General features: G+C 41.7%; 1 protein-coding gene and 1 pseudogene across 1 annotated transcript in view; one reads left to right on the top strand and one right to left on the bottom strand.

Moving 5' to 3' along the window:
• Positions 1-25100, bottom strand: part of KIAA1549L (KIAA1549 like) — a 262753-nt gene that overhangs the window by 213125 nt on the left and 24528 nt on the right. The window lies entirely within an intron of this gene.
• LOC115306560 lies at positions 873-1568 on the top strand (annotated as a pseudogene).

Consider the following 25100-nt stretch of genomic DNA (forward strand, 5'->3'; position numbering starts at 1 on the left):
CTCAGTGCTCCCAATCCCACATGAGAACTCAGGTATCAAAAGTATTAATAACAAAGATCATCAACCCCATGATGAGCACTACATTCAAGGCTCTTTACATACATTATCTCTATTTCTCAGAACTTTGAGGATATATGTTACCAGCTGCATTTGAGGAAATGAAGAAAGCTCAGGGAGTTTAAGTACTTGGACTCATATCAAGCCTAATACAGTAGAGCAGGACTTCTAGGTCACCTGATGCTCAGCTTCCTGACTTAGAACCTGTGGCAATATTAAATCTGACCAGTGGGAGGAAAATAGCTTTCTTAGGCCCGGCCCCCCAAATGCTAACAAAATGTATAATCCAGCCATAATGACAACTACTCTCTATATGGTATGGTCTTTCCCTGGATATTCTCTTTTTTAATTTCATAAACTGCCATAAGATGGGTAGTATGCACCCCTTTTCACAGAGGTCAGAAAGAGTAAATAACATGTCCAATATCCAAAACTAAAACCAAAACCCTAACCAAATTTGGCCATGCCTCTAATTTATAGAAAATATGCCACAAAGATACAATCAGCAAAATCCAGACTGACAAATTCCATAAGCAAACCAACTGGGTTTTTTCCCCTTGCACTTTCATATGATAAAGAGAGAGAAATGAGGGAGAACCTATAAATTAACAGATACTTAAAGGACATTTTTATAAATATCAGATGTGGAGTTTGTTTGGATCCTGTTTGAAAGAGTGTGTAAAAAGAAAAAGAAAATGTATGACAATTGGATTCTATTGATATCAAGAATTATTAATTGGTTCAGAGGTGATAATGACATTTTAGTTTTGTTTTTAAAATTATCTGCTTTCCTTCTGGTGGCACACGACGGTAAGATGGTGGTGCCAGTTTCCAAGAAGAGGAAGTTGGTCACTGAGGGCATCTTCAAGGTTGATCTGAAGGAGCTTCTCCCTCGAGAGCTGCCTGCAGATGGCTACTATGAAAGTGAGGTCTGAATTACACCAGCCAGGACAGAAATCATCATCTTGGCCACCAGGACGCAGAATGTCCTTGGTGAGAAGGGTCGGTGGAGCCGGCACTTGACCTCTGTGGCTCAGAAGAGATTAGGCTCCCCTGAGGGCAGTGTAGAGCTTTGGGCTGAAAAGGTGGCCACAAGAGGTCTGTGTCCTATCGCCCAGGCAGAGTCTCAGCATTACACCCGCCTAGGAGACCTTGCTGTGCAGAGGGCTGCTATGGTGTGCTGTGCCTCATCAGGAAGAGTGGGGCCAAGGACTGTGAGAGCGTGGTGTCTGGGTAACTCAGAGGACAAAGGGCTAAATCCATGAAGTTTGTGGATGGCCTGATGATTCGCAGTGCAGACCCCGTGAACTGCTCACAGTATGCTGGCATCAAAGTGAAAATCATGTTTCCCTGGGACCCAAGTAGTAAGAACGGTGCTAAGAAGCCCCTGCCTGATCAGGTGAGCACTGTGGACCCCAAAGATGGGCTACTTCCCACCACCCCTACCTAAAAACAGAAGCGTGGGGAAGACAGAGCCACCTGCCAGGCCACAGCCAGTACCCACAGCTTAACAGGATCTCCTTGGCAGCTCGATCTGGAGTCTGGATATTGCTCTGTAAGGACTTTTAATAAAATCTTTGATACAGAAAAAAATAAGAAAAATTAACAAAGAGGGCTTATCTTTTTAGAGATTCATATTAAAATATCTATGAATGAAAGAATATGACATCTTGCATTTTATTTAAAATTATATTGGGGGAAGATTAGATGCTATTACTGTTGAAACAAATTGGCCATCCACTAACAGTCACCAAAGCTGAGTGATGGGTAAATGGGGGGTTCATTATACTACTTTGCAAATTTTTGTGTGCATTTGAAATTCTTCCTAATAAAATCTTACAAAAGAAAAAAAAATGCCCAAGATCATACAAATTGCAAATGAAGGGCAGAGTCGGGACTTGAACTCAGGGGATCCAAATCCAAATGCCGCCTTCTTCCACTCTTGCTACTGCGCCTGGATGTCTCTCCTATGTATTTATCCTATTTCAAAGCTTATGTCTCAAAAGGAAATGCCACAACAAATCATTCTGATAATCCCAGAGTTCCTTCAATGAAAGCTGCAATACAACGTATAAAATGTAGCTGTACAGAGAAACGAGTATTAGCAGGAAGATCCCTTGATACACCATGGTGATACAGAAATGCTTTCATAACCTGCACTTCCTTTGCTGCACATACAGAGCAAATCGGAGAATGAGCTGATCAAGAGAACCAAGAGTCCTCCAATTGAGAAATGTATAGATTAGGCCTCTGGAACCAACAAGAAGAGCTGTTTGTAAGAAACACAGAAAAAGTTCTCTTATGATCTAAGTAATAATGCATATTTAACACTTTAAAAAGTGCTCTCAAGAGCACCTGGGTGGCTCAGTCGACTTCGACTCAGATTGGTTCAAGTACCACATCAGGTTCTGTGCTGACAGCTCAGAGCCTGGAGCCTGCTTCAGAGTCTGTGTCTCCCTCTCTCTCTGCCCCTTCCCCACTCATGCTCGCACTCTCTCACTCTCTCTCTCTCTCTCAAAAATAAAGCATTAAAAAATTTCTTAATGAAAAAATAAACTTTAATTAAGAAAAAAAAAGAGGTGAGCCTGGGTGACTCAGTCAGTTAAGCATCTGACTCTTGGTTTCAGCTCAGGTCATGATCTCGCAGTTCATGAGTTCAAGCTCTGACAAGTCCACACTGACACTGCCGAGCCTACCTGGGATTCTCTTCCTCCCTCTCTCTCTCTGCCCCTCCTCTGCTCTCTCTGTCTCTCAAAATAAATAAACATAAGAAAAAAAATTTTTTTAAGTAAAAGAAAAAGTGCTCTCAGATTAATTCATCTTAGGCTCTCAAAAATTCCTTGAGATAATTTGTAGTACCTAAAAACATCCCTACATTAATGAACCAAATGAGACACAAAGAGGTCAAGATTTAATACCTGGATAGGGACTCACAGTCAGGATTTCATTCATTCATTCATTCAACAAGCATTGACACCCAGCCTGCTTTCTATTCTAAGTGCCTGGGATATAGAGATAGAGACCCAGGGTCTCTGAGTAGAGGAGTTTAGGACTTCCTGTGACTTTCAAACAGAGAGTCCAAGAGGGCAGCCCTTTCCCCAACCCCATCTGCTGTTCACTCCTCATCCTGAGTTCCACATACATCAGGGTTCTGCAGAAACAGGCTGGCTCTTGGCAGTTCCTGGGGAGCCTTGTGCCTTTAAAGCCTGAATGAAGATTATCATTCTCCTGATTGAATCTCTGCTATTTGCCTTCTCAGTACCCAGAGCAGGGTATGTATTTCCACATGTAATAAATGACCAAAGCAAGAGAGGAGTGGTGTCAACTTCACCCGCAGAAAAATAAATCACATTTATATCATTCAACTAATATGTATTGAACACTTACTATCAGCCAGGTACATGGGGGACCAATATGATGAATATAAGACAGTCTCAGCCATCCGAGAGCCTACGATCAATAGGGGCTATAATCACATACTTAACAGCATTAGGGACAATGTTATTTTGTGTTACGTATGATTGAGATTTTAACACTTAAAACTTTGAGAAGTCATAAGCTTTTCTTACTCTTTTTCTTGTTTCTCGTGGCAATGTCCACTGACCTACACCTCACAATAAGCCACGTGTGCCATACATTATAAATGCAACTCAGAAAGAGGGATTGGGGAGGATTGAAAGGGCTTCTTAGAATTGATTGAAATATAAGGACTGGTATCTCATTTTAAAGAGCTTCTTTTAAAAGAAAAGCACAGTCTAGGGATCACATGCAGCTGGGGGGATCAGGGAAGTGTCAAGGGGGATGTAGCTTCTCAGGAAGACCTAGAAGAACAGGAAAATCCTGTGAGTAGATGCGGGAGGGAAGTCCCAGGGTAGCAGTGGCCCAAGCAAAGTAACAAAGGGTCAAGAAAAGGGCAAAACATACCCTAGGAACTAAAAATGTAATGCGTATGGGAAGGAGCACACGTGTGTGTCTAAGTGTCACCCTGGGATGCTTATGAACTGTCCTGTGTCCCACTCCTAGGGATTCCAATTCAGAAGGTCAAGACAGTGCATTCTGGGAATCCATAGGAATAGGTGGATGGTGGACAACACTATGGGAATCAGTAGTAAAGAGGTATGGGTGACAGGACACAGACTTCATGGGGCAGGGATCACACAGACAAGTGCCACTCGACTGCCACAATCAGAATTACACCTAGCAAAGTGAGGTCGCCAGACCAGCAGCAGCATCACCTGGGAATCTGTTAGAAATATAAATTCTCAGGGCATCCTGGGGGCTCAATTGGTTAAATGCCTGAATCTTGGTTTCAGCCCAGGTCATCTCACAGTTTGTGAGTTCCAGCTCTGAGCAGGCTCCGCGTTTCGGATTCTCTCTCTCCTTCTCTCTCTGTCTCACTCTGCCTCTCGCTCAAAATAAATAAATACTCCATTGTATATATATATACCATATCTTCTTGATCCCTTTATCAGGTGATGGACGTTTAGGCTCTTTCCATCATTTGGCTATTGTTGACAGTGCTGCTATGAACATTGGGGTACACGTGCCTCTGTGCATCAGCACTTCTGTATTCCTTGGGTAAATCCCTAGCAGGGCTATTGCTGGATCATAGGGGAGTTCTATCAATAGTTTTTTGAGGAGCCTCCACACTGCTTTCCAGAGTGGCTGCACCAGTTTACATTCCCACCAACAGTGTAGGAGGGTGCCCATTTCTCCACATCCTCGCCAGCATCTAGTTTCTTGATTTGTTCATTTTAGCCACTCTGACTACATGAAAAAGAACCAAGGGTTGAAGGGGGCGGGGGAAGGGAGATGGTGGTAATGAAGGAGGGCACTTGTGGGGAAGAGCACTGGGTGTTATATGGAAACCAATTTGACAATAAACTATTAATAAGAAAATAAATAAAATAAAATTATGAATAAATAAAAAAGTAAATAAATAAATTTTTAATTAAGAAAAATACAAGAAATACAAATTCTCAGACCCTATCCCCAAATCTACTAAACCAGCAACTCTGGGGTAGGATCCAACGGTGTTTTAACAAGCCCTCCAGTGATTCTGATGCCTGCTCAAGTCTGGAAAGCACCACTCTTGAGTTCACACTGGCAATGGTGGTTATGACCAAAACTGCATAAAAACTCCCACTAACTGCAGTCCTGGCTAACCTCACATTATTATTGTTATTCGGTCCCTTCTTCCCTAAAAGGGGAGGGGCTGCAAACCGGCATGGTTTGAATGACTTACTAACCGGCTTTGTAAGTCACCAATATTTAATGCTTGACCAAGGGTCTGCAAAAGTACTAAAATGAGAGTGCTTAGTCAGCACTTCTCAAACGTTCATGCACATACGAATCACCTGGAGATCTTGTTGAAGTTGAAGATTCTAAATCCACAAGACTGAGGGCCTAGGCTTCTGCATTTCAAACAAGCTCCCAGGTAATGCTATTGCTACCAGTCCACAGTCCATGCTTGGAGTGGCAAGAAATTGCCTAATTCTACAAATCTAAAAGCCCCTGTAGGAGGACGCCATCTCCCCACCAGCTGGGTTTCCCTCTCTGACCTGCCCTCCCAGCTCCCCCCCCCCACCCCACGGTATGCTCCAGCAGCCCCTCTGACCACTCTCCCCACACCCTCCCTTTGCCTTCCCTTTTCTCCTCATCAGTCACTGCATCGAAACTTCCATTGGTACAGGCCCCTGCTGAGAAGAGGAGCTTTCTGGGCCCCCGTGCCACAGAGGGAGTTAATATGCTGCCCCAAGCACTTCCACCCTCCTCCAGAGAGACTCTGGCAAGAGGAAGGATCTGGCTCATTTGTTTGCAGGGCTAAGTATGCATTATTTAAAACATAAACTATCAGCTTTAGCTTCATCTGAGGCTGTAAATCAACATTCATTCCTCCGGGCCAGAGGGTCCCTTGTCACCCTCCCATGAGCTCCATGAGCGGAGAAGAGTCAAAATCCCAGCTGGGAGTACCACATTAACTCAGTTAAAAAAAAAAAACAAAAAAAAAACCCGTGATGCAGGCAGACGCACATCCGTAACAAGTGCAAGTGCAGTTTCATCCTGCTGGATACACTGCATCAGTCGCCTGCCCCACACGCTCATCAAGTATTCCGTGGTTATGAAACGTTTATGCTAACAAAACTGCAGAGTTGCAGCTCAGGACGTCACTGTAAATATTTATTGACCACGGCCATCAAGACACAGCTTCTCTTACTTCAGGATCCGTTTTCTGGTTTTACTTACCAGGCGGTTCAATCCCTACTCTCTCTGTCTCTCCCTTAAAAAAAAAAAAAAGAAAAGAAAAAAAGGTACTTCTTACATAAAACTGTTTAGTGAAAATCCACATGACCTCTTTAGAATAGCCCAACCAAAATTAATGAAAGATTCCTGATCTGCAAACGAGGACAATAACATTTGAGCTCGATGAGTGGGGAGTAGCTTTGTGGATGCTCCTTCTGTGCCTAAGATCATAAAATGATGATTTAATCACTGGGGAATATTTATCACAAATAGTGTCAGATGATGTACTGTAAAATTTATGCATCTAAAAGCTTGAGTGTACAATATAAAGAGATTGCTCAGATGTTTTGGACTTATTGGCCCAGCTCCACTGTTTATTACATGGAGGCTTAATACTATAATAGGCTCTTTGAAGACTTCCTGTTGAAAAAAAGAAAGCCATTCAACAAATTATATTTACTGTGTACACTCAACAAAGGAGAAAAAATAGCACCATCCTGATGACTCTCTAATGAAGGACAGGGAAAAAATCTAAGGAATAATAAATCTGACTCTAAGGAAAGATGAGGGAAAATACGCCAAGAATAGAAACACTTTGTGCCTTCGAAATGGATTCAAGAACCACCACCACATCCGTAGTGTATGCAGAAACCATCAAATACAAAGACTGGCTAATAAAAATTTCAAGGTATGATTATAATTAGATAGCTTTCCACAACCCCATTACTCAGTTCTCATAAAGCTTGCCACTCAGCACTCACTGAAGAAATAACTTTTTTTTTTTTTGGCTGGCCATTTTTATTTCTAGGCTGTAACGAAAATGTAGGAGAGCTTCTGGAATGAAAGATGAGACCTGAATTCTAGTCTTAGACTCTCAGAGATCTACAGTATCAGCTAAGACGGGACACCTCACCAGTAACCCAGTGCTTCCATATCACATCCTGCCCGTGGTTATTTCCCTGCACCTCCCCGCAGTGCTGCCCCCACTCGGTGGCTCTACTAAGGACTGCTTTTCCTTTAGAAAAATATAAAATCTCCACCTGACTCCTCTAAGTGTCTGGGGCATATTCAAACAACGTCCAGCACGACATCCCTGGACCCATACACAGCAGAGTCCCAGATACCAATTAAAATGTTCAAAAGGACAAAGATGTATCTACCTTCTTCTCCAGCATATCTATCCCCAGGGCCCAGAGCACGAGTCAGGCCACTGGGATGAACTCAGTATCTCCAAAGGAATGAATGAAAGCTCCCACAAACCTCTCACCATATAAAGCCATAACAAAGGGATACCTGGGTGGCTCAGTTGGTTGACCCTCCGACTTCTGGTCAGGTCATGATCTTGAGGTTCATGAGTTTGAGTCCCACATCGGGCTCACTGCTGACAGCCTGTCCACACAGGAGCCTGCTTCAGATCTTCTGTCCCCCTCTCTCTGTCTCTCCCCTGCTTGTGCTCTCCCACAAAAAAAATTAAAGCCATAACCAAAAATCTCCGTAAGATCATGGGGCCCTGTCTGCTCAATTATTCAACAAATATTTATTGAAAGCCTATTTTGGATGCTAAGACATACCAGCAAACAAAACAGTCCCTGTCTTCATGGAACTGTTATTCTAGCTGGGAAGGCAGACAATTAGCTAATGATACCTAGGTCAGGTGATGAGTGCTACCAAAAAAGCAAGCCAGGATAAGAGGCATAGGGAGCTCCCCAGAGCATCCCAGTAGGGTGGTTAGAGAAGATCTTTGGTGAACAGTAAAGTAGAAATCTTAGGATGTGAAAAATGTAGTCATGAGATGACACAGGGAAAAGCACACCAGGCAGGGGGAACAGCAAATGCAAAGTCCCTGCAAGGGCGCCAGATGCAGAGACCAGAAATAAAAGGTAGAGAAAATGGCTGGATATGTGGGGCAGATAACATAAAGCAATGTTCTTAAAACTGGGGCTTATAACCCACTCGTGAGTCCAAAAATCAATTTATCAAGTCAAAACCACCATTTTAAAAAATGAAACAGGGGCTCATGGGTGGCCCATCAGTTAAGCATCCGACTTTGCCTCAGGTCATGATCTCACAGTTTGTGAGTTTGAGCCCCACCTTGGGCTCTGTGCTGACAGCTCAGAACCTGGAGCCTGCTTCAGATTCTTTGTCTCCCTCTCTCTCTCTGCTCCTCCCTTGCTCGTGCTCTGCCTCTCCATCTCTCAAATAAATATTTGGGGGGAAAAATTTGTGTGATTTATAGTAAAAAAAAATTTGTTTGGTCTTCATCCCCCATTCCTAGCCTAGAACTTCTTCTTTATTTAATAGTTTATTATCAAGTTGGTTTCCATATAACACCCAGTGGAGACCTTTGAATGCTGAGAATAAACTGAGGGCTGAAGAAGGAGGGGGGAAGGGGAAAAGGGGGTGATGGTCATGGAGAGGGGCACTTGTGGGGAATAACACTGGGTGTTATATGAAAAAAATTTTAATAAATAAATAAATAAATGAAACAGAACAGGGGTGCCTGGGTGGTTCAGTTGGTGAAGCATCTGACTCTTGATTTCAGCTCATGATCTCACGGTTCATGGTATAGAGCCCTGCAACCAGCTCTGAACTGACAGTGTGGAGCTTACCTGGGATTTCCTCTCTCCCTCCCTCTCTGTGCCTACTCCAGTCTCTCTCAAAAATAAATATACTTAAAAAAAAACTTTGATATGAAGATAGATTTTTTTACACAATTGTGCTTATATATTCACTAAATAATTTCATACTATAAAACTTCTCCTGAGGTACTGAAAAATCTTGTATTTCAACTGCTAAAAGAATAATAAAAACAACACTATTGCTGGTCTTTAAGGCTGTCAATCCTGAGCTTACAATTACACTCCTTTAAAAAAAAATAATAGGTGGGGTACTTTGGTGGCTCAGTCAGTTAAGTGACCAACTCTTGATTTCGGCTCAGGTCATGATTTCACAGTTAATGACATGAAGCCCCGTGTCAGGCTCTGTACTGACAGCATGGAGCCCTCTTGGGAGTCTCTGTCTCTCCCTTCCTCTGCCCCTCCACCCCTCAAAATAAATAAATAAATAAATGAAAACTTTAAAAATGAAACAGAACAGAATGAAATAGAAGTTAACCACTGTGCACTGCCTGTAGTAAGGCTAAATATTGTTTGGTGAAATTCTGGTGGTGAGGGAGGGGGGCTTGCTCAGGCACATACGGTGCATCTGTGCTGCAGTACAATATAAAATGTGCTTCTCACAGTGAATGACAATAAAAAAAAAAACCATGATTGCAGGGCTTTATAAATCTGTGCTGTCCAGCCAGCTACATGTGGCTATTTAAAGTTAAATTAACCAAAATTAATCAAAATTTAAAATTCACTCTCTCAGTCACACTAGCCACATTTCAAGTGTTCAATAGCCACGTGTGTCCAGTGGCTACTGCATTAAAGAGCGCAGATATAAAACATTTCCATTAAAATGCAGAAAGTTCTCTTGGAAAGCAGTTACACAGATTGTTCTGCCTCTGAGTCTATGACCTTCTAATGTCACCTGGTAGAATTACAAGTGTGTCCAGGATGATCAGATGAATGGGTTTCCTGAATAAAAGGCTCTGAATTTATATTGTCTCATAATACAGCTGGGATCCAACTGGAGATAAAACCAAAATATGCTGAAAATCACCCAGACACCGAGCAGCCATATGCATGGGCTGGTTAGAGTCAGTCTGCCTCAATTTCCTTCTCCATAAAGTAACTATTAATAAATAATCACCCATTATTTGTTTTGAATTATAAGGATTTCCTAGGAGGAAATCTACAAAATTTGTAGAGTCCCAAAGGAGAGCACTTCAGGAATGGGCAGCTGACTAACTGTGGTACAACAGTGTGATTTTTAAAAATCCATTTCCTGGCCCTGAGCAAGGGCTGAAACCAAATCCGATGAAGGCATATTATGGCCACATGTGACCCTAATGATTATCAACCAGTATTCTCATCAGAAGGCCTGCAGCCTGAGAAGCAGTAATACCTCACACGGAAAGTTTTCAGGGTACCTAACTCAAAGGTGGTCACCCTACCATAGGATAGGTCCTCACCCTGTGGGGTCTGGGGTTGGCTGCTGCTTGAAGGGGTTCTTTTACATGGTTGGGAATCATCAGTGTTTACAGCTCCTGCACCTTGGCCCTCTCCCCTGGCAACAATGTAAAGAAAGATGCCTATGGATGTGAGGGTCCCATCTCAGGCTCTGACTTCTGTGTAGCGTAGAAAGTAAATGAATGAGCCAGCACGAGCAATGTGGGCCAGGGAGTGATGACTGGGACTTGGCTGTTCCACTGGGTGCCCCAGACAGATGCTACTCTCTTAGGACAAGAAGGAGCAATGTTTACCTTGCATTCACACTTCCCACTGCAGCGGGACCTTGGTCCCCTTCCAGCTGCAGTCTGGATGATGTACCTGCCTTCTGGACCCAGATGTAGACATGCAAAGAACGATCCCAAATGAGCATGTTACCCTAGGATAGTACATCCATACATTCAGAAGCCAAATTCAGAACAGGTAATCTGACATTGAAGACTGATAATGGGGTAGAATACATATTTGAAATTGAAACTGTCTGAAAATCCATAATGGGCCCCATTTTACGCAACCCAGATGCATATTGTGCAATCTGGCATCTTAACACAGGTGCCTAGAACATCATGGGCACTTGGTAAATGTTTTTGAATGAGTAAATGATTGAATATGATATGTATTAATGCCCTACCCTGACCTAAAATGGCTACAATTTCATTTGTTTCTGAATCAGGAAGCAGGAAAAAGTAGACCTGCTTTGCCTAATATTCCACCAGTCTTATCAATAATGCACTGAGGAAAGAAACCATAAAGGAAAAGATTCATTGATTTGGCTATATTAAATGTGAGATGTCAAAAATTAAAAGGAAACTAACAAATTGGAGGAAAATATCTGTAACTTATAATAAAAATATAATATGATGACTCTTTAAAGGGGTCTTCAAATCAAACAGGAAAAATATACAGTAGTTTAATAGAAAAATGGTAAAGAATATGAATAGAATCTTCAACACACACACACAGCTGACAGACACCTAAAAAACACAAAGTTCAACTTCTTTTGTGCTAATCAAAAAAACGTACATTAAAACAATATGATCTACGATACCATTTTCAACTATCAAATTGGCAAAGGTCTTCTGTTGTTTTCCTTCTTAGTGACAACACCTAACATTGGCAAGGTTGTGGAGAAATTAGCTCCCTCCCACACTTCATACGTTTATATGGAAGACAATTGATAACATGTGCTAAAAGCCATAAAGATGTGTACCCCTTTTGAGCCAGTAGCTCCATTCCAGGGATTCATTCTAAGGAAATAATCAGAGATGTAATCCATGATTTATGTGAAAGACATTTATCAGATGTTTATGGTAGGGGAAACCATAAAGGGCCTACAAATCCATCAGGAGAAGATTGTTAAGTAAACTATATTATAATCCTATGATAGAAACTATACATCATTTTTAAGAAATTCTTTACAAATATCACAACAGCCAAGAATTAGAAGCAACTCAAATGTCCACTGACTGATGAATGGATAAAGAAAATGTGTTATATACATACAATGGAATATTACTCAGCCTTTAAAAGGAAGGAAATCCTCTCACATGCTGCAACGTGGATGAACCCTGAGGATGCTCTGCTAAGTGAAATAAGCCCATCACAAAAATACAAGTACTGCAGGCCACTTATATGAAGTATCGAAAGTAGTCAAATTCATAGAAACAGAAAGTAGAATAATGCTTATCAGGGGCTGGCAGGAGGGAGAAATGGGGAGCTCTTGTTTGATGGGTATTGAGTTTCAAATTTGCAAAATGAGAAAGTTCTGGAGAACTGTTTCACAAAAGTGTGAATATATTTAACACTACTGAACTGTATGTCTAGAAAATGGTTAAGAAGATAAATTTTGTGTTCTTTATCACAAGTTTTTTTTTCCTCCATAATATTTTATTGTCAAATTGTTTTCCATACAACACCCAATGCTCTCCACCATCACCACCATCACCTCTTTTTTAAATGTTTATTTATTTATTTGGGGGGGGAGAGCACAAGTGGGGAAGGGGGTAGAGAAAGAAAGACACAGAATCTGAAGCATGCTGCATGCTCTGAGCTGTCAGCACAGAGCCTGACATGTAACTTGAACTCAACAAACCGTGAGATCATGACCTGATGATGCCGAACTTGGACGCTTAACTAACTGAGCGACCCACAATTTTTTAAAAGTTCTTTTATAAGACTATCTAGTCATCCGTGGGTTATTCATTTCATAAATTACCACACCATAGAATATACTTCAAGTTAAATCCATACTGCACTTAGCTTAATTTTTGTGTGTTTTCGAAGGCACTTAAGAATGTTGCAGAAACTCATTTATAATGATGATCTCCAAAACTACTGATAGCAATATTAATAGACTTCTAGGCTTATGTACTAATTGAAAGTGGCAGTTAATACAAATAATAGGTAGCAGATTTTCTGAACTAAGAAATTATGATGTCACCAATGCTTTGTCAATGGCTAGTTCAGGATTTTCAGGGAATTTTAAGTATTCTCTAACCATAAACAGTCTCTTGGAGACTGAAAGTCCTACATGTCGTGCCATGCAAATCCTTTGTTAGACTTCTGCTCAGATTTTCTTTTCGTAATCATGAACACCTCAAGTACATACTTCCACGTTCTCACCCTCTCCAACAAGACCGCTCTGCAAAACTGTATACTGTGTCTGGATATCAGTGCAGCACGTGAGTCCACACCAGGTCATGTAGACCTCTTAAGACAGTATATTTCTCATTATAATTGTCATTTTCATTATCTCCCCAGTGCCTGAAACAGTGTTAATAAAGATAAAATATACCTCATGCAATAAGTAAGTGAAGATAATTAATTAATTACACAGATTGTACCATAATATAAAAAGACCATGGGGCGCCTGGGTAGCTCAGTCAGTTAAGCATCCAACTTTGGCCCAGTTCGTGAGTTTGAGTCCCGCGTCCAGCTCTGGGCTGACAGCTCAGATCCTGGAGCCTGCTTCAGATTCTGTGTCTCTCCCTCTGCCCCTCTCCTGCTTGCTCGCTCACTCTCTCTCTCTCTCTCTGGTAATCAACTATTTATGTCACTGGTAAGGCTTCCAGTCAACAGTAGGTTATTAGTAGTTAAGTTTGGGGGGAGTCAAAAGTTATCTGCAGATTTTGAATGCACAAGGATCAGTATCCCTGGTCACCCCCTGGTTGTTCAAGGGTCAAATGTATTTACATATTTTGCTAAGTGATAACATCACAATCCTAACTGAGCACTGCTAAGGGAAGACATCTCCTAGAATTAATTATTCTAAGTCCACGTCCAGCAAAAGTCTTGTTCCACAGACCACTCACTCTGCAAGATGGTAAAAGGTATTTTTCATAAATGGATTCCATGTTTGAATAAATTGGGAAAACTCTGGGGTAAACAAAGTAAAACTGGTTTCTTTGCCTCCAAACTTCTGTAAAGATACTCATTACTATACAACACTATGTACTTCAGTACTAATATTAGAGCAATGCAATACCCAGAATCACCATTTCTTGCGCCAATGTAGAACCTAGCCAGTTTCCCAGCACAGTGCAGCCCACACAGTCTTATTTATAGCAAGTTTGTAAGGGTGTTAGTAATTCAGTGAATGCCTATATTAGCAAGATTTAGCCAATATACTTAGTCTGCAAAACAAGCCTCAAGAAAAATACGTGTAATTCTTTTTATAATTTGGATATACATAACAGGAGTTATTCATATAATAACCCAAGAAGACAAGTATCCAATAGCCACTGGACATAATGTTGGGTAAACATATAGACTTTTCTTCCTGGGTAGTTCATATAAATATTCATGTAAGAAATAGAACACTAGCTGATTTGAACATCATCATTTTTATTGGCTATAACACAGGCCTAGAAACCTTTAACTCTAATGGAATTAAATGCAAAGCATTTAAGATGTTTCCTGCTCTGACCTTTAAACATTAAAATAACTAGAAGCAACACAAAGCAGAAATGATAATGTTTCACTTACATGGTGGGACATTTCAGACCTGCACTTGTAAGTAAAAAGATGTTTCACCTCCAAGGTCAGAAAGGACAGGTCGTCCTGTGTGTAGCTAGACTAGAAGGCATGGCTGAACCACGAGAACCCTCTTCTCCGCAAAGAAGCAAGAGATGGCTCAAATGGAGGACGCCCTGAATCCATCGACTCTAAGTCTCTGACTTGATTTCTCCATAGTTCTCTGTGATGCTGTCTGTGCTGGAGAATGCAAATGAATTTTACTTCACACAAATGCACTGTTTCTGAAAATACGAATACACAGAGTGTTATTCGGAAGCACTAGGAGAGCTCACTCCTTAAAAAGAAAACTATAAAAAATGTTCCCTTGTCATTTAAAATGTTACCAGCACTTGTGTCCCTCCCATTAGAACTTTACAAATCAGTAAAACAAAAATTAAGTGTGAGTAAAAATGAAAACAAAACAAAGCAAACAAGGTTGGGTAAAATGAACCAGGAGTTTTCAGTTTTTAATTTTGCCATTAATAAAGGCACCGAAACATTGAAACAAAAAGACAACCACCCCCACAAAATTCCTACCATGCACTAGCAGAGAGATTTACCATCCTCGCTGGACAACAGTCACTTGCGGGGCAGCAAACCTACACCAGTACCTGGTGTGTCCAGGATTCAGATTCAGTTATCTGAGGGGGCAGCTAGGACCATATTGTTTCTAAAAACTCCCCAATGGCTCTAATGGGCAGCTACAGTTGAGAACTGTCATCATTTCATAATACAAAAGGCATTTTGAAACCAAAAAAAGTTTAGAGTATAATCAAAGATTACAGGATGACTATTAAAAATAAATAAAATTAAACGTATGAAAAACGCACTACATTGTATTTCTTACTTCATCTCTAACAACCTAGGCTAAAGAACCCGTGGGCCAGCAGTGGAAGATATTTGGTCTACACTAACAGACTGCCCTTCCCCACCTGTCGCTCCGTGTGTAACCCCATAACAACCTGGCTTGTGTCCTCTCTGCTTCATCAAAGCGACCCTTGCAAAGCTCAAGAAGGAATCTTCTGTAGCCAAATCCATTCACTTTTCTTCATTCCACCTAATTCCATATTTTGCAGCACTTTCCAGAAGTACTAGTCCCGCCTACCTGAAACTGTCATCCTCCAGGCCTGCAAGACAATTCACTATACCCCAAACACATCTTGCAAATCCTTGCCCCTGGCTTTGCTCCTCCTTCTCCCTTTTCTTGGAACTCCCTTCTGCCTTCGCCACAGATCCAAATCCTGTACCTTCTCCAAGGACAAAGCCAAATGCTTCTTCCCATCCCCTATGCCCATCTTTGTTCCATGAGTAGGTCCACAGGAAATCTAGAAGAATTGTAAATGCAGTGTTAATTTCAAAGGGTGAGATGAAGTCATAAACTGAAAAGCCAATCTCAAGGTCAAAAGCCATGAAGACTGAAAACCTTGGAAAGCAGAGCACAAGATGGATCAAGGCAGGTGTTTCAGATCCCAGGCACCATTAACAGAGCCCATTTATAGTAAGAAACCTGCAACAAAAACTAATCTAGATACTATCTCCGACCAGCTTGGTATAATAGTTGCCATGTTCTGGAGTCATTTCCTAGGCACTGCCTAGAAACATGAAATTCATCATCTCACTTAACCCTTGTAACTCCACGAGGAATATTACCATCCCCATCTACAAATGCAGTATACATCAGCCATACCGTTAAGACTTGCCCAAGAGCACCCAGCTAGTAAACGGCTGAGCTGGCGTGTGAGCCCACCTTTTTATAGACCCAAACCCTGTGAAAATCTCTCCTCTGCAAAGCCCTGCCTCCTATCATGGTGCCTTCTCTAAACCTTAGCCTGCCTTTTCCAAAAAAAAAAAAAAAGAGGGGGTTGGTCTTCATGATTCCCATGGTCCATGCTCCACATCTAATATATACAGTTCTGTGAAAAAGGGGAGTGAGGCAGAAGCCCAGACACAGCGGAGGGCCGTGAACAAAGAGAAATAAAAGACAGAAAGGCAACGATAATACAGGTGAATGAGAAAAAACAAAATGGCTTTTGTGGCTCTCACCAGCCCAGACTCCCCTGGGTTTCTTCCTAGCTGTTTTACGGGGTTTTTTTTTCCTACTCTGAGATGGGTGAAAGGTAACTCTATAAAGTATTGAGCTTTCCTTCCAAATCTCATCCCAAAATGCCCTGAGGACTTGCAGAAAACCACTATGGAAATAAAAGTGCCAGGAAGAAAAAAAAAGAGAGAGGTGAGAATACATTGGAAAAGCAAGCTTTGGGGTTTTCACTTTAAACTAAGAAAGAGTATTATGATAATGATCAAGTGAAGCCATTCAAAAGGTTTTCCACTGAAAGAAAAGTGAGAAATGAGAGCAGAAAGGAAAAAGCAACAGAATGACCTTGATTTAGCAACTGATCGTTATTGATTTTCTTTCACCTTCTTACTTGATTCTGGGAAAAATCACAATCCAAAGGGTGTGACATTAGAGCCTACCCTTAATGAAATTAGTGGATTAACAAAAGTGTCATGGAAGCACAAAGGAGGGAAATATCTCAGAAAAAATGCTACCTACTTTAATCACTAGGACAACACCAAGGGGTGGGGGAGAGCATTCAGTGGAAACCTTTAAGGTGTTAAACATCTTCTATTTTACTTTCCTACAAAAAGCCCTTTAGAGAACAACAATTTATGAACCATCATCTTTCTGACCCTGATGAAGAATTTTTGCAAAGCCATTAAACCAATACATCAGTATACCAGGATCTTAAAGAGTCTGGGACTTCACAAGTGTCAGCATTGACATGATTTGGTTTCAATGTTGGAGGCATCATTTTTAGATTCTTCCAAACCCCTCCAAAAAATAATAAAAGACAACCAAACACAGATGATATGACATCTGCCCCCCAACCCCCAGCATCTAACCTCTGACCACTGTATTATTTTACAGAAGAAAAGGTTTTCCACACAAGTGACCTTTGGCCTTTTTTAGAGTCCGGTTTAAGGGCAGGACACCTAATCTTCAGAACAGCGTCGGAGGTGAGGCAACGAACCCTTTAACAGAAAATCTGTTTCATCTTGGACATGGAGAGCTGGGATGCAGAGATGCCAAAAAATGGCACACACAAGGTATCTGTGTGTAGAAAGCTTTCCTAAAGGTTTAGGAAGTCCTAAAATCAGTTATATGACCTTCGCTTTAGACCACTTTTGGGCTAGATTAGTCCAAAGCCAAGGTCAGCTAAGTGGCAAAGTCCCCTGTATTACACTTCCAGCTTAGAGTTTAGCTTTCAACTCCCCGTTGTCCCCACAGAACAGTTATTAGTTAAAAGAACTTCCTTCTTAGCTCCAGAACATATTAGCTACTGTGTTTTAGAAAAGAAGGTGCTGCAAAAGGCACTTTCCAATCTTTATGTTTTGTATACAAGTATCGCTTATTTCAAAAAAGTCAAATTCACTGCAATTTTTTTTCTCTAGAAGGTAGATAACAAAGTAAAGAAATGAAACTTCCATGATCTTAACATTTCCTAAGAAGGGAATCTTGGAGCACCTGGCTGAGTCATTTAAGATTCCAACTCGATCTCAGCTCAGTTCTTTATCTCAGGGTCAGGAGTTCAAGCCCAGCATCAGGCTCCATGCTGGGGTGTGAAGCCCACTTTAAGAAAAAAAGAGGAGGAGGAGGAGAAAGTGAAGAAGAAGGAAAAGGAGGAGGAGGAGGAAGAGGAGGAGGAGGAGGGCGAGGAGGAGGAAAACATCAAAATGAAAAAGTTACTCACCAAATGGGAGTAAATTTTACAAATCATATACTCATAAGGGGTTAATATCCAAAATATATAAAGAATTTATACAATTCAGTTGCACAAAAAAAAAAAAAGATTTAAAAATGGGCAGAGGAACTGAACATTTTTTTGAAGAGGACATACAAATAGCCAACAGGTACATGCAAAAGTAATCACCATCAGTAATCATCAGGGAAATATAAACCAAAACCACAATGAGACATCACCTCATTCTAACACCTGTTAGAATGCCTAAAATCAAAAGATCAGAGATAACATGTGTTGGTGAGGATGTGGAGAAAAGGGAACCCTTCCTTTGCATTGTTGATGGGAATGTAAAATGATGCAGCCACTATGTAAAGCAATATAGAGGTGCCTCAAAAAATTAAAAATAAAGCAACGATATGATCCAGGAGTTTCACTTCTGTGTATTTATCAAAAGGAAACAAAATCACTATGTCAAAGAGATATTTGCACCCCCACGTTCATTGCAGCATTATTTACAATAGCCAAGACATGGAAACAATCAAAGTGTCCATCAATGTATAAATGGATAAAGAAAATGTGATATCTATATATCATATGCTATATACTATATAGTATTGTGTATATATATATATGCATATATATACATATATATAGCATTGTGCAATATTATGCAGCCATAAAAAAGAAGGAAATCTTGCCATTTGCAACAACATGGATAAACCTTGAGGGCATTATGCTAAATAAAATAAGTCAGACAAAGATAAACACCATGTAATCTCACTTATATGTGGAATCTAAAAAAACTGAACTCATAGAAGTAGAGAAGAAACTTGTCACCAGAGTCAGAATGGAGGTTAGGGATAGGTAACATGGGTGGAGGTGATCAAAAGGTACAAAGTTCCAGGAGAGCCTGAGTGGCTTAATCGGTTGAGCACCCGACTCTTGATTTTGACGTGGGTCATGATCTCGCAGTTCATGGGTTCCAGCCCCATGTCTGGCTCTGAGCTGACAGTGTGGACCCTATTGGGATTCTCTTTCACTCCCTTCTGTCTGCCCCTCCCCGCTCTTTCTCTCTCAAAACAAATAAATAAGCTTATTTTTTAAAAGGTACAACTTCCAGTTATGAGATAAATAAGTTCTAAGAATGTGATATAAAAAATTTTTCTCAATTAAAAAATAAAGTCTTCTGTGTACCTGTAAATGCTTCATTTACATGGGCTGTTGGAACAAATTAAGAAAAAGGATTTAACTCCCTACCTAGATGGCCATGTGAAAAACAAGGACAGAGAGCCCCTAAACTGAGCTCATTCAGTGTGAGCAGAAGCTCAAAGGCACAAGTGAGTGTGAAAACATAAGCCCCTGAAAATTGGCAGGAATCTCAGAACCTTATGCTTCTACCTGTGGGCAAGAGGGGCATTTGGGCCAGTCTAAAAAGTAGAGTTTAAGGAGCAAGAAGACCTCATCTGGCATCTGGGTAGATGAAAGCAAAGGTTAACCAAAGAGTTCCAGGGGAAAAAATGAACAAGAAGAACCCAAAGAAGCAGCAGCAATCTAACTGCTCCCTGGAAGTTGCCCTGATCCTTTTAAATTCGATTTGTAAAGATGATGTAGTGGGAGATCATCCCTTCGGTGCAGTGGGGGGTCAGGAGGACTTAAGAAAGAAAGTACAAAGCAGAGAGCACATGTCAGGCCTCCCAGAACTTCAGGGCTCTGGGGAGCTCTGCTAAGGCAGTCAAGATTTCTGCTGGAGTACGACACAGTGTTAGCAAGGATAAGTGCGTGCTACAGCCCCCCATCTACATCCACCTGTCTGTGAGACACATGAGGTCATACGATTTGGACCAAAGATCATTTGAAAACAGAGACGCCAAATGGAAAGCCTAGGGGTCCCAGCAGCCACCCCTCCCCTGCACGTGCGCACTCCTGTGGCCATATGGCCTGCGCACGTGTGAAGCATAAGTGGGAGCCAGCAGGAGCCCCCTCCCCTCCCAGCCACTCTGAAAGCGAGCCGAGCCAATTAAAGCAACACTCAGTTACTAACAGCAATGCGAACAGCGGGGGTGTTGCGGTTGTGGGATTCTGGATTATAATTTTTCCCTCTTCTCTGCATGCCAGTTTTGGGGGGAACAACATGGTTTTGTTATATTCACACACAAAAGAAGTATAATAAAATTATATTTTGTTACTAAACCGCCCTCGAAAAGACTCATCACAGTGGTCATTTTCCATTCTTTGACTCTTGTCAAAGTAATGAGTTCATTTTGCTCCAACTGCCAGAATCCCTCAAAGGGGTGGTATACACAGGTAATCCTACATCACGCTACTTGGAGGAATTATGAACCTTCCCTGTAGGAGAGGTAGGAGAGCATGTCCATAACCTTACAGATATATTGCCTTCCTCTTCTGAAAACAGGGCTAAATACTACCTACCACATGAATAAGATACTACTCTTAGACTAGGTTTGGGTTCTTTTGAAAACAAAAAACGGGGTGCCTGGGTGGCTCAGTCAGTTAAGTGTCCAACTCTTGATTTCAAAGGTCATGAGCTCACAATTCGTGGGATCGAGCCCCATGTAGGGCTCTGCACTGACAGTGTGGAGCTTGCTTGATATTCTGATTCTCTCTCTCTCTCTCTCTGCCCCTACTCTGCTTGTGCTCATTCTCTCTCCCAAAATAAATAAATAAACAAACAATTCTTAAAAAGAGAAAACAAAATGTATAGGGAGATAGATATTACCAGAAAATTTTTTGTTAATTTATTATGACGATTTTAGTTGAATTGTCTGTTACTCAAAACCACTTTAAGTCATTTTGTAGCCCAAAGTAATATGGCGCATCTTGTAATGTGTTTTCTGTTACTCCCGATTCAGCTCCTTCCTCCCACTTAACCTAAGTTTTCCTATTATATATTTCAGCATTAATACATTTATGAGACTTTTTATACTTACACCAATGCTTTATTTATACTTTATTTCTCATTCTTTTCTGGATTGAAAGATTCATGAGGGCAAGAAATTTATTTTGTTCACCACTATTTTCTTCATTCCTATTACCAAGGACAGTTGTTGAATAAATGATCTGATATAAGCCCAAACCGTTTTTTTCCTTGATTGTTATTTTATTTGACTTCAAGTGAAGGTTTTATTAAACCTCCTTCACCAAGTAAATCCTTTTATGGTGCCTCACCCAGCTTTTCTCTCCCGCATGTGCAAGAGATTTAAAGGATCCATTTCACTCTCCCTGAGAGTCTGCAAGTATTAACTTCGTTTAACAACACACAATACAGGACATGTCAGAGAGCTGACACGAAGGGCCCACATTCAAAGTAATTATCACTAATTTCTATGCTTAGGTGCCCCAAACTGGCAATGTCAAATCCCACTGAAAATAAATTATCTATATCAGTGGTTATGAAATCTGTTTTCATCAGGCCCCTTGGAAAGCTGAGAGCTAACGAAGTTCCTCTCTCCCAGAAAAATGAGGTATAATATATGCTATATTTAAACACAAAATATTTTTAAAAATATTTTTAATAGGTATTTATCTGGGGGGGGGGGAGCAGAGAGAGAAGGAAACACAGAATCTAAAACAGACTCCAGCGTCTGAGCTGTCAGCACAGAGCCTGATGAAAGGCTCGAACTCATGAACTGTGAGATCATGACCTGAGCTAAAGTTGGACAGTTAACAGACTGAGCCACCCAGCTGGTCCTAAACACATAATCTTAAAAAGTTATAGACATACACACACACACACACACACACACACAAACACACACACATACACCAGAGTTAGTGTTTTTCAAAGTGCACTGTGATCTATTACTGGATCATGAAATCAATTTAGTGACCAGCTGAAGCAAAAGGGAAAAAAGGAGGAATGGAGGAAGAGGAAAGAAAGGGGGAGAAGAAGGAAAGGAAGAAGAAAGAGAAGTAATGGTAAATATTATTCCCCAACACTTTTTTTTCAGTTGCGTGTGTCTGTGTATGTGTGTGTGTAAGTGCTGAGCCAAAATATAAAATGTAGTTCCTACTGCGTACTGAAATCAAAGTAAGTTGGAAAAGAATACTCTAGGGGTTCATGGACTCCTGATCCGAACAGTCAAGGATGAAACTGCCATCTTACTTGGTTGCCAAGATCCTCAGGAAAGAATACTGCATCTTGTTTGAGTTTTAACCAGAAGAGGGAGATTGCCAAGGCAGAGGTATGACGCGGAATGCTGGCTTTGAGGTGCTCCCAGAAATCAAGCTTGATGAGCCCTGGCCACAAGGACTGCTGAGGGGTACTGAGCAGCCTGAGGAGGCCCAGCTTCGTTCCACAAGCCAAAAGCCAGGTGGGTGACAGTGAGCACATCACACCTGGGAAGGTCAGGTCTTTGACTAACTGGAGAGGGTGCACCAATCTAAGAGGCACAGCTGTCTTTCTGTCCAGCCAGCTGCTGCCTTGGAAGAATGCAGAAGCCAGAGGGCCAGGGCTTCTGGTTTTCACAGATAAGCAAGAAATCTGGAGTTGTTACATGAAATGTTCTGATTTTTAATAGAGGCAAGTAAAGCCAAAAGAAAAGTGTTTTTAAACAAGGTATAGGCTAATGCTATAAGTCAAATAAACGTATCTGTAGGCTGGATACAGTTTTCAGCCCTAGGCTAAGGAAGGAAATGTAATTTGTTTCCTGATCTAGAAAGACCTAGGGAGGATGGACTGATGGCAGAGGGAGGAAAGAGACCAGAGAGGAGGTGACAGAAATCACCAGATGGGAGATCACAGGAGCCTGAGTAAAGGCTGTAGGAGGAAGGAAGAACACGGGAAATATTAAGGAGACAGAACTGAGAAACCAATTAGATGTGCTGGCTGAAAGAGAGCAAAGGCCTTTAGGACTCTGGTTTCTCACTTGCATTGCCTCGCAGGCAAAGGCTCCGTTCACCAAGACCTGGAATGTAGCAGGAAGACAGGACAGGAGATCAGGTTCACAAACAGCTGAGTGCAAGGAGCTTGGAGCGCATCTATCTCGAAGTGTCCACAGCACAGAAGAACAGGGCTGGAGTGCAACATAAACTATGGTGGAGATGTGGCACTTTGAGTTGTCTACACCTGGATGTTGGTAAAGCTGGAAGTAAGGCTAAGACGCCCTGGGGCACACCCACATTTAAGGGATGAGCAGATGAAGAAGGTGCCACAAAAGATATCTGAGAAGGAAGTGCACTGGAAGCCTGGAAGCAGTTAGAAAGTTCAGGGAGAGTTGTGGCCATTCAGAAGGGCCAGCTGGGGAAAGGGCACTGATGAGGAATCCATGAAGAGATCGCAAGTGGCGCCAAGGGCCCTGCGGAGATGAGCAGCATTGGACTCGCTGACTACAAGGATGCTGGAGACAAGAATCATCAGAGCACAAATTACCAGTTGTATTTTCACACATTCAACCGCCTGTGGAATGAGGCAGAGACAGTGAATGGCAGGAGTATCACAGAACTGAAGGTATACAAAATGAGAGAGACAGAACAGCAAGGAAGCTAAGACATGTCTGAGGCTTGTCTGGATGGAGAAGAAAGCAGAAGCATGATAGGGGGAGAGAGACCAAGATAAAAGTGAGAGGTGGAGGGGGCTGAAAGCTCAGAGAAGCCAAAAAGTAGGCCAAGTGGGACAAGGAGGGCAAGTGCCAGAATGATAAGACCCTCTAGACAGAGTGGAACACCAGAGTCTGAGATTTCAGGTGGTCAAGGCTGTGGCCACCCTGCCCTGAAGTGAAAACAAAGATGGCTCCAGTTAAAAAGTCAAGGAACTCTGAAGCTGGGGAAGGAGAGGGTGGGGTAGCCACATGGATTCTGAGGGTGCTTGCACTGACAGCAGGACTTGGCACAGGGAGAAAGACTTTGAGAGTGTCAAATCCTCCTTAAATGAAGCCACATCCCTATAAAGTCAGAAGGTGCAGCAACAAGGAAGGGGAAGAAAGAAATCTCACCGGAAGAGGACACTTTATATGAAGGTGAAGGAATAAAACTAGAAGGAAGAAGCAGAAAAATTCAAATCAGCTTCCCACCCACACACTGCAGGTAGTGCCAGAGAACACGCAACCTCGCAGCAGAACCCAAAATACCACATATCGAGCTCCAAAATAACATGCTTGTTCACCCTAGATCTTCCCTGCCTTCCACTTACAATCTGTTCTCCCCTCTTTCCTTCCCAATGATGCACAAGGGCACTGCTCCAGCCAGGCCATGGTGGACAAAGAGACAGGACACTCGGACTCAGGGTCTGATTCCGTCATTAACCAGCACAGTGACCACAAGCCGATCATTTAATCCCGTGTGCCTGAAGTTACTCATCTAGAAAATGAATCTTATGATATTCAATTCTCTTCACCACTGGTTGGCCATTTAGAAAATTATGAGTCAAAGCAGGAAAATGTTTTAAAGAGCAATTCTATTCCTTAATCCTACTGATGGAGCTTAAAGCTCAAGGGGTCACTAAATCCTAAAATGAAAGCTTCAATCCTATTGGTTCCTTAATTTGACCAAATGATTCTTCTTGAAGCCTCAATATTTTACCTGTAAAATGAGGGAGATAGGTTAAATGATTGTTACCCATCTACCCAGCATTCATTTATTTTGTTTGCTCTTGTGCGCTAAAGCCTGGGAGTGTTTCTTTGACCAAGACTCTGAGCCTGAGCGTAACATACGGATATTTGTGACTACGCCCCAGCACCAGGTAATCAATCCGTACAGATAGTGGGCTTCCAGCACTATCTGTTTAGTTGGTAAACACTCAGAGGTGGTCACTCAGAAGTGGTTAGCGGCTACCCTGAGAAATTGGCTGGACCAGAGTAATCGTGAGTCTTCAGGACAGCATAGCACTTGGCACACAATAGACACTCAATAATTACTGTTAAATAGATTAGTGGCATAAGAAATCTATTGGAAATTTTTTAACTGAGCATACAGA

The sequence above is a fragment of the Suricata suricatta genome, chromosome 11 (genome assembly GCF_006229205.1).
Source record: "Suricata suricatta isolate VVHF042 chromosome 11, meerkat_22Aug2017_6uvM2_HiC, whole genome shotgun sequence".
In the NCBI taxonomy this organism is placed as follows: domain Eukaryota; kingdom Metazoa; phylum Chordata; class Mammalia; order Carnivora; family Herpestidae; genus Suricata; species Suricata suricatta.